Below are 8,204 nucleotides of genomic sequence, written 5' to 3'. Positions count from 1 at the left end.
TTTTTGATCCAGTAGAATTTCTAAATATTTAACATGCAATTTTAAAATCTGCTTTGATTTCCTGGCTCTTATTTCTCCCATGGATGCTCTGAAGAATTGCATCAGACAAAGACGGTTTATGAATAAGTGCCCCTCTGTGGTATACTGAAAAGAGTATTTTTATGCAGAGAGATTCCTGTTTCAATAAACTCCGTGGGAAACCATGACAAGTAGGTTTTCTGCAGTACCAACAATGCGACATTTGAACTTCCTGCACAACTGTGGAAAGAACTGGAGTTTCATTCTCTATTATATTTGGTTCACTCAATCTGTTTCCTTTTAAAGACAGATCTGAACGTTTTTCTCCAAAATTAGTTCCACTGTTACCTGTAGGGCCTTTTACAGGTAAATGTCACCAATCCAATGCAAGGTAGAGAGTTCATATTTTAAGGTCTGGAGAGCTGAAGCGTTCTGTACAATACTGCAAGCTGTATTTAAAATATATCCTTTCCACTGGCTTTTGCCCATGTATTTTACTGGGTTAAGAAGGATCCAGTTGCAGTCAGTATTCCTTCATATTCACCAAATTAAGTTTGAGACTGCCTCTGATTAAAGGGGAAGTTTGATAAGATTTATGGACCAAAAAATAGAAACATGAAATTATGCTAAATGGTTTATTTTCTCTATAAGTTATGGCCAGAGGGGAGGGAATGGGGCATAGTATAGGCCAATTTCATCAGAACAAGGAAGCTAAGCAGGGTCAGTACTTGGATGGGAGACCACCAAAGAATACTCTGCCGAGGAAGGCAACAACAAACCACCTCTGCTTCTTGGTTGCCTTGAAAGCCCCTTGCTGGGGCTGCCATGAGTTGGTTGTGACTTGACAGCACATACATACATATGACCCGAGCCTTCCTGGGATTAGGTTCTAAAAGCCAAAATATAAGCTACAGGAGTGTGGAAGTTTGTTAAGAAGATAAAGCATGAAATAACTTCATTTGATTTGTCAGAATTAGGGTAAGAAAATTATTTCTATCTAAAATTGCTATGAGTATATCTGAATTGATTTATTGCCTGGAATTATGGGATAAATTAATGTTGGTCAAGCTCAACCCTTCTTTAATACAAGAAAGTGTCCTCACATCTTCAAGGGAAAAATAACAGAGCAGAATCTTAAATTTTGAATAAAACTAATTAAGTCTTGCAGTGTTTACTGGAAAATTATCAGGAGCATGAATAATTACATCAGACATCTCTGTTATGTCTTGGAGTGTGAATCTGAGCTCATAGTGCAAATTAATATAAAGCTGCTTGGGTCTTTCTTATTATGTATGGTCAGCATATATATTTACACTAGACATCTGTCTGTGAGATATGACCCACTGTCTTCATCTTGAACCTGAATCTCCACTTGCAGTGAAATCCTAAACACAGTACCCTTGTCTAAACCCAATGAAGTCAGTGGCTTTAGAAGGGTTTAATTCTTCTTAGGATTCAACTGTAAAACAGACAGGTTTTTCCACTACCCCTTATTCTTTTTCTAGTGCAATTTTCTTGATATGGGATCAGGGACCCCTCAGAGGTCCACAAATCCTTTGTCAAGATAGAGGGCAATCTTTATTTTTAAGTACCACTGATTTCCATGAAAGGGGGTTAAGATTGGATTTAATTGTGCTTAAAAGGTCTGGATCTTGCTTCAGTAAAGTGTTGTCATTACAAACTGTGATTCACATCTTCATAATAGTTAAGCAGGTACAGTAATATGTCTAATCACAACATCCATTGACTCAATTTGACCACAATGCAAACACTAGGGTTGCCAACCTCCAGCTAGTAGCTAGAAATTTCTACTACTGTCTCTAGCAGCCATGTCAGAGAGGCTTCTGAGGAGGACAAATATAGGGGCCCAATGAGGGAGTAAGTTCATCGGGTTATCAACTACAACGTTATTTTCTTTATAAGTTCTTCTTTAACATGAATAGCAGGACTCTGGACAGACAGCATACAATTTCCTAAATACAGACATAAATTCAGTACTTTGATTGTGCTTTGATTTTTCTGAAAAGCTTCAAGATTTCTCCAAGGGCCACAAGAGAATATATAAGGTAAGAGGTACAGTAGTTGGTAAATTTTCTGATTTACTTCTAAATCAAAGTTTATAGGTAGCTTAAGGTATAATACTAGAAGAAAGGCATTTACAAAAGCATTTCATTTGTTAGTATAAAATGGATTTGCTAGGCAGCCACTGCTATTGTTTCTAATATTTCAGGGTTTTCTGATATTAACCCTTTCTTTTAATTCCCATTAGCAAGTAAACATTTGTTTTTCTGTCATTGGATCTAAGTATGCAAGCTGAAAAACCACTTTTTACTGCATTATTGGCAGGCATTATGTTCAGGAATCACATGTACCTGAGAAAGTCTAAGAATGATTACAGGGAATAACAACATAGTTATGAAGTCAAGTGACATTAAAGATTATTTGATTTTTTTTTAAAAAAAACCTGTTATTTCCCTGTAAAAATCTTTGCATTCACACCTAAATCCATGTAATTTTTGGATCATCATTTATTTTTTAAAAAAATATATTAATAAAACCATTTATCTTTATAAACCAGGGTTTTTTCTCTCTGTAATTGGAAGAAAAATGAAATTTATGTCTAGCTAGCCTGCTGTTGTGATATCTGGCTATACATTTCCATTTTGCAATATTACAGTTCTGCTAATCTTTTTTTGAAAGCTGTTTGACTTTAATAGCAAAGTTTTTGCCAAAGGTTTTCAGAGGTTAGTTTAACGTATCTGCTCCTTCCTTCCAAGCTTATCAATATTTGTTTAGCTTTAGGATATTGAAAATGGATGTCTGTTAAGCCACAACTTCATTCAGTAAATTATTATTTATATGCTCCATTACTTAGGGTACTCTCCAGTCACCTCCACATGTGTGCAAAGCCTAAAGTCTGCAGAGATGCATATGCTTTAGATGTGCAGAAAATGTCAGTAACATTCAGAATCCTGCCATAAAATACATGTGGTGCACGCATAGAGTCTGCATTAGGCATCTGAAGTAATAGAGTTTGTTGCTGGCAAGGAATGGAAGAGGGCGACATAGTATCCAGTGGCAGGTGGGCAGGGAAGAAGAAGAAGTTGGTTTTTATATGCTGACTTTCTCTAACATTTAAGGAAGAATCAGACCTGCTTACAATCACCTTCCCCTCACCTCACCACAACAGACACTCTGTGACATAGGTGGGGCTGAGAGAGTGTGACTAGTCCAAGGTCACCCAGCTGGCTTTGTGTGTACGAGTGGGGAAACAAATCCAGTTCACCAGATTAGCCTCTGCCGCTCATGTGGAGGACCGGGGAATCAAACTCAGTTCTCTAGATCAGACTCCACTGCTCCAACCCACCACTCTTAACCACTACACCATGATAGATATACCCACAATTAGAGATGTGCATTAAAAATTGGTATTTTTGGGATTCAGGTATATTGGAGCCAAAAATAGTGGTAATCCTGATGTCCCTGAATTCCAGTACTGGTAAGGTATTTGGATTTGGGTTTTATTCAGGAATCCAAATTTATTTGGCTCCATTCTAGCCTATGGGAAGTTATCCAGAGGTCTGGAGGGGCTGTTTGTTGAGATTGGGACACCAGATTTGTGTCAGAGATGCTGGAGCCTGTCCACAGAATAACTTCCAACTTTCAAGAAGATTGGGTCAGGGGGTCCAATTTTATGGGTCTCCAATGAAGGTGCCCCCATTGTCCATTATTTCCAATGGGGGGGACAGCCATTTTTTTCTTCAGGGCAAAAGTGAAGAGGCATGCCTGCAGCAACCACTGGTTAATAACCTTCCACGCCAAGAACCAACACAAGCCGAACTGAACCAAAGCAGAGCCCAGGAATCCCAGCAGAACCACAAGCCAATGTGGCAAGTCTAACAGAACCAATGTCAAACCAGAGAATCCCAGCAGAACAATTTTAAGCACAGGGGGCCACTATTGCAAACCCAACATAACCAATGTCAAACCAGAGAATCCCAGAAGAACCATCTTAAACACAGGGGGACACTTTTCCAAGCCCAGCAGAACCAATGGCAATCCACTGACAAACATACATACTATAACTTACCCAAGGAAGGCCTCAGAAAGTGAGGGGGTTCTGCAGACTGGTCCTCCTTCCTTAGTAGCCTGGACAGCATCACTGCCTCAAAGAAGGAGTCTTAGGTGCTACAGCAGCCCTTCATCACTGGCTCTCCTTTTCCCACCTCCCACCACTGCAAAAAAGAATGTTACACACATGCAGATTAGCTTCATTCTTTATGGTGCTCTGGTGGGTTCTGCTGGTTTCTGTTAGACACACAGGTCCCTATCCTACTCTATTCCTTTCATCTCCAACAAGATGAAAAACAGTTTTAGTGCAGCTGTATTATTTTCAGCATGCAGTTTTGGTTTGGGATGGTTGATGAATGGGTGAGCACCACCTCCAACATTCCCCTGTGCCACCCATCTACTAGAGTTCAATTGAGGTGTTGCAGTGTAGGTAGATTTGGAATGGCATTAGGGATGCGGGGGGGGGGGGGCTGCCAATCAAATTAGGTAACTGCCCTGCTGCTTTCTAGAGACATTTTAATTTGGGGAAGAGTGTTTCTCCTTGACTTCCCAAGACAGACTGGCCCTTTATGCAGGGACGTTTCCCTGCAGACACCCCCCAACTGCTTCAGGGCTTCCTTTTGATTATGCATGCCTTTCCCACCTGTCAGAGGTCACCTTGCTCTCCATGCACATTTTGCCAATGTTTCCCAGATGTTTTTTAGCCAGAATCTGGAAAGTGTGGGCAAAATGCGGGGTGAGAGTGAGGTGACCTCTGACAGGCGGAAAAGGGATGCATAATCAAAAGGAAGCCCTGGAGCAGTTGGCGGGTGTGACTGCTGGGAAACATCCCAACATAAAAGGCCACTGAGAGAAGATGCAGGCACAAGCACATGCTAGCTTCACTCACTCTCAAAGTCCAGAATTGGGAAGACGAACAGTGGCAAGTTGACCTTCAGGAAAACCAACTGCTCAATGGCCCAGGGGAACAGAGTGATGTAGGCTGACAATGTTGCCTGCAGGGGAGAAAACACACACTTGCACTCTCATGGGAGGGCACATGAGGAGCCTCTGGACCATGGCAGAAAGGTCCAGGTAGACCATCTCTTCATGGCTGGCTAGTTCAGTGGACTGGTGGTCTGCAACTTGTAGGGCTCCACAAGATACTCCCTCACTATTGCAGCCACTATATCCTGTGCCCCAATGAGCTCCATCTCTGAGGTCATCTCAGTGGTTGCCATTGGGGAATTCTGCCTAGCAGGGGAGGTGGGGGATGAACATCAGTGGAGCTCCTTTCACCCCTCCCCCCCCAAAAAAATCTCCTCTGCTCATGTCAACATTTCCCTCTTGGCATGCATGAGTTCAACAGAGAGAGAATTCGTCTCTCCAGTGAACAAGATGGTCAGCCCACTTGGCGATCTTGCCCTTGCTGCGCAGGTCACACATAGTTGCCTACATGTAGATCTTCTTCTGGGTGAGAGGATGAAGGTGGGACTTGATGCCCTCTTGCAGCTTTTGCACCAGTGCATACAGTGCTGGAAGCGAGTCTGCATGTCCTGCAGCTGGCTCCAGAAAGGTGGCCATCTTCTTAGTAGTCATTTGGATCATAGGAATGACCATAGCCAAGGTTGCCATTACAGATGAGAGCAACCACATGCAGTCCTTAAAGGGCTTAAGTTCCTCCACAGTCTGCGAGATAGTCAACCACTCGTCCTGGTTGAGCTGGCTCTCCTTCTGCACCACCTCGATCTCAGAGATCAAGGTGGTCAGGGCTCTCTTCTCCACCAAATGCTCAAAGATGATGTAGGTGAACACATGAAGTTGCCTTATACTGAATCAGACCCTTGGTCCATCAAAGTCAGTATTATCTACTCAGACTGGCAGTTGCTCTCCAGGGTCTCAGGTAGAGGTCTTTCACATCACCTACTTGCCTAGTCCCTTTAACTGGAGATGCCAAGGATTGAACCTGGGACCCTCTGCATGACAAGCAGATGCTCTGCCACTGAGCCACAGCCCCTCCTCAATGAGTTCTAGTGAGTGCTGATGTCTCAGATCAGGTGGTGTTCTGGCATGTCTGTCAACACAGCTGATGGGTATCCTTCACACTTCACAAGAAGTGACTTGTGAGATACCAGTATTTCTGGAGGAGATGCCAGAAATCACAAGTCTCAGTGTCCAGCCTGGAATTCTCTGTTTCAGCCCACTTTCCCCAACCAATCTGTCTGGCTGCTCACAAGCAGCTCAAATCTGTTTGTTAGATAACATTATTTGTATTCAAAAATGCATTCGGAACACTAGGATTTTAAGTTTTCCCCCTCCCACACAGGCCAGTAATTTTATCATTACCTGCTAAAGAGGAAGGGTATTACTCTGGGCAGAACTTATTGCTGGTTCTCAGGTAGTTCCACTTCCCACAACCCAAAACTCTACTAGCAGTCTCTGGCAAGCTGACCTTTCTGAAAGAGAGCATTAATTTTATAAATATATCAACAAGGTACATGAAAATGAATTGTGTGTGTATGTGTGTGTGTGTATAATCTAAGATATAATGTTCATTTTTAGTGTATTTACTTTACCCCATGAAGAAAGTTTTAAGATTGCCTATCTATCCAAATCCAAAGGTAGATCAACAAATGATCTGAAACACTACAGCTACCGCAAAGCTGTGCTACAGCAGCTCAAAGTGGACTGCAGTGTGTGAGAAGATCCAAGGCAATGCTTACTGGTGACCTTACATGTTGCACAGTATGTTCACCTGCTGGACCTGTTCATCGCAAAGGCTGTGGACATCCCTATCTGGAATGACACTCTGAAGGGCTCCAGTTTGTCCCAGTGATGCAGGGCAATCCATGAACTGGCCAACTGGCTGTTAAATATAATTAAGAGGGTTTCACGTGTTGTCAAGAGTGCACTGAAGATCTGTAGTCACTTTGTTTCTCTTCTTTACAGGTTCAAGATGTTTCTTGGGGCTTTTGGCAAGCAGCCCACTAGGTGCCTTTGGAACAAATGGGCAGATTCGAAAGCTTTTGAGGCTCTTTATGGAAAGACAGATGATAGAAAGTTCCTTTGTAAGAAAAGCACAAATTGAGTCATCTCAATTGCTCTGAAATCTTTAACACATGACAGTGTGTCTAATCAGGACGGCGATGTTTAATTCCTTAATTTAAATTATTCTGTGATGACAAACATGTCATAACAATGGCAAGCTTCCAGGAATTTTGCACCAAGAAGAAGAAGAAGAGAACTATTTCACAAAAGAGGCATACTTCTCAATGACAGTCTGTTTGTAGGCACAAATAACAACCCAAAAAAAAAAAAGATATATTTTTGAAAGAAAAGGAGCAAGAGTTGATATGGAAGACTCTCTTGTTTTGGGTAAACAGCAGTAATTTCAATGAATATGGATGAAATAGCAGTTCTAATCTGATGTCACAGTCAGGACACCGCAAAAATAAAGTCAGTAGGAGAACAATCATAAGGAAGTCTATTCAGAAGCAAGTCTCTTTATTCAGTTGAGCTGATTGTTCTTAGGATTGCAGCCTACATCAAACAGTTAGAGTGTGTGGCATAATGATTAGAATGTCAGCCTAGGATCTGGGAGACCCAGGTTTGAATCCCCACTCTACCATGGAAGCTCAATGGGTGCCGTCACTTTCTCTCACCCTTGAGTAGAGTTGCCAAACTCCAGGTACTAGCTGGAGCCCTCCTGCTATTATAACTGATCTCCAGCCGATAGAGATCAGTTCACCTGGAGAAAATGGCTGCTTTGGCAATTAAATTCCATGGCATTGAAGTCAAACCCTGCCCTCCTCAGGCTCCGCCCCTAAAACCCACCGGTGGCAAAGAACCCTGTGGCATAGCTCAACACTAGGGTTGCCACCGGTGGGAGGTTTTAGCATCCAAAGCAAGGCATACCAGATAGACAGAGTGTGAGGGGCTTGGCAGCACTGGACTTCCGCAGGGAAGGGCGGCCACAGAAATGTAGTTTGGCATGGCCTGGCAGGGTACTGAAGAAGAGACAGGAGGTGCTGAGCCTGGGGGCTAGAGCCTCCTCCGGGTTCCCAACTTGGGGGGACCACTCCAGGTCTCTCAGGCTTCAGATGTGGAAGGGGTAGTTACTACATGTGGTGTCATCT

At 42.7% G+C, this 8,204-nt stretch overlaps 1 non-coding gene across 1 annotated transcript; it reads right to left on the bottom strand.

Moving 5' to 3' along the window:
- Positions 1–6,013: 6,013 nt before the first annotated feature.
- Positions 6,014–6,085, bottom strand: TRNAD-GUC (transfer RNA aspartic acid (anticodon GUC)). Its single transcript has one exon. It is a non-coding gene; the product is annotated as a tRNA-Asp (tRNA).
- Between the last annotated feature and the right edge of the window lie 2,119 nt (positions 6,086–8,204).

The sequence above is a fragment of the Euleptes europaea genome, chromosome 12 (assembly GCF_029931775.1).
Source record: "Euleptes europaea isolate rEulEur1 chromosome 12, rEulEur1.hap1, whole genome shotgun sequence".
NCBI lineage: Eukaryota > Metazoa > Chordata > Lepidosauria > Squamata > Sphaerodactylidae > Euleptes > Euleptes europaea.
Note: the sequence above shows the minus strand (reverse complement) of the source record. Positions and strands in the feature narration are given on the sequence as shown.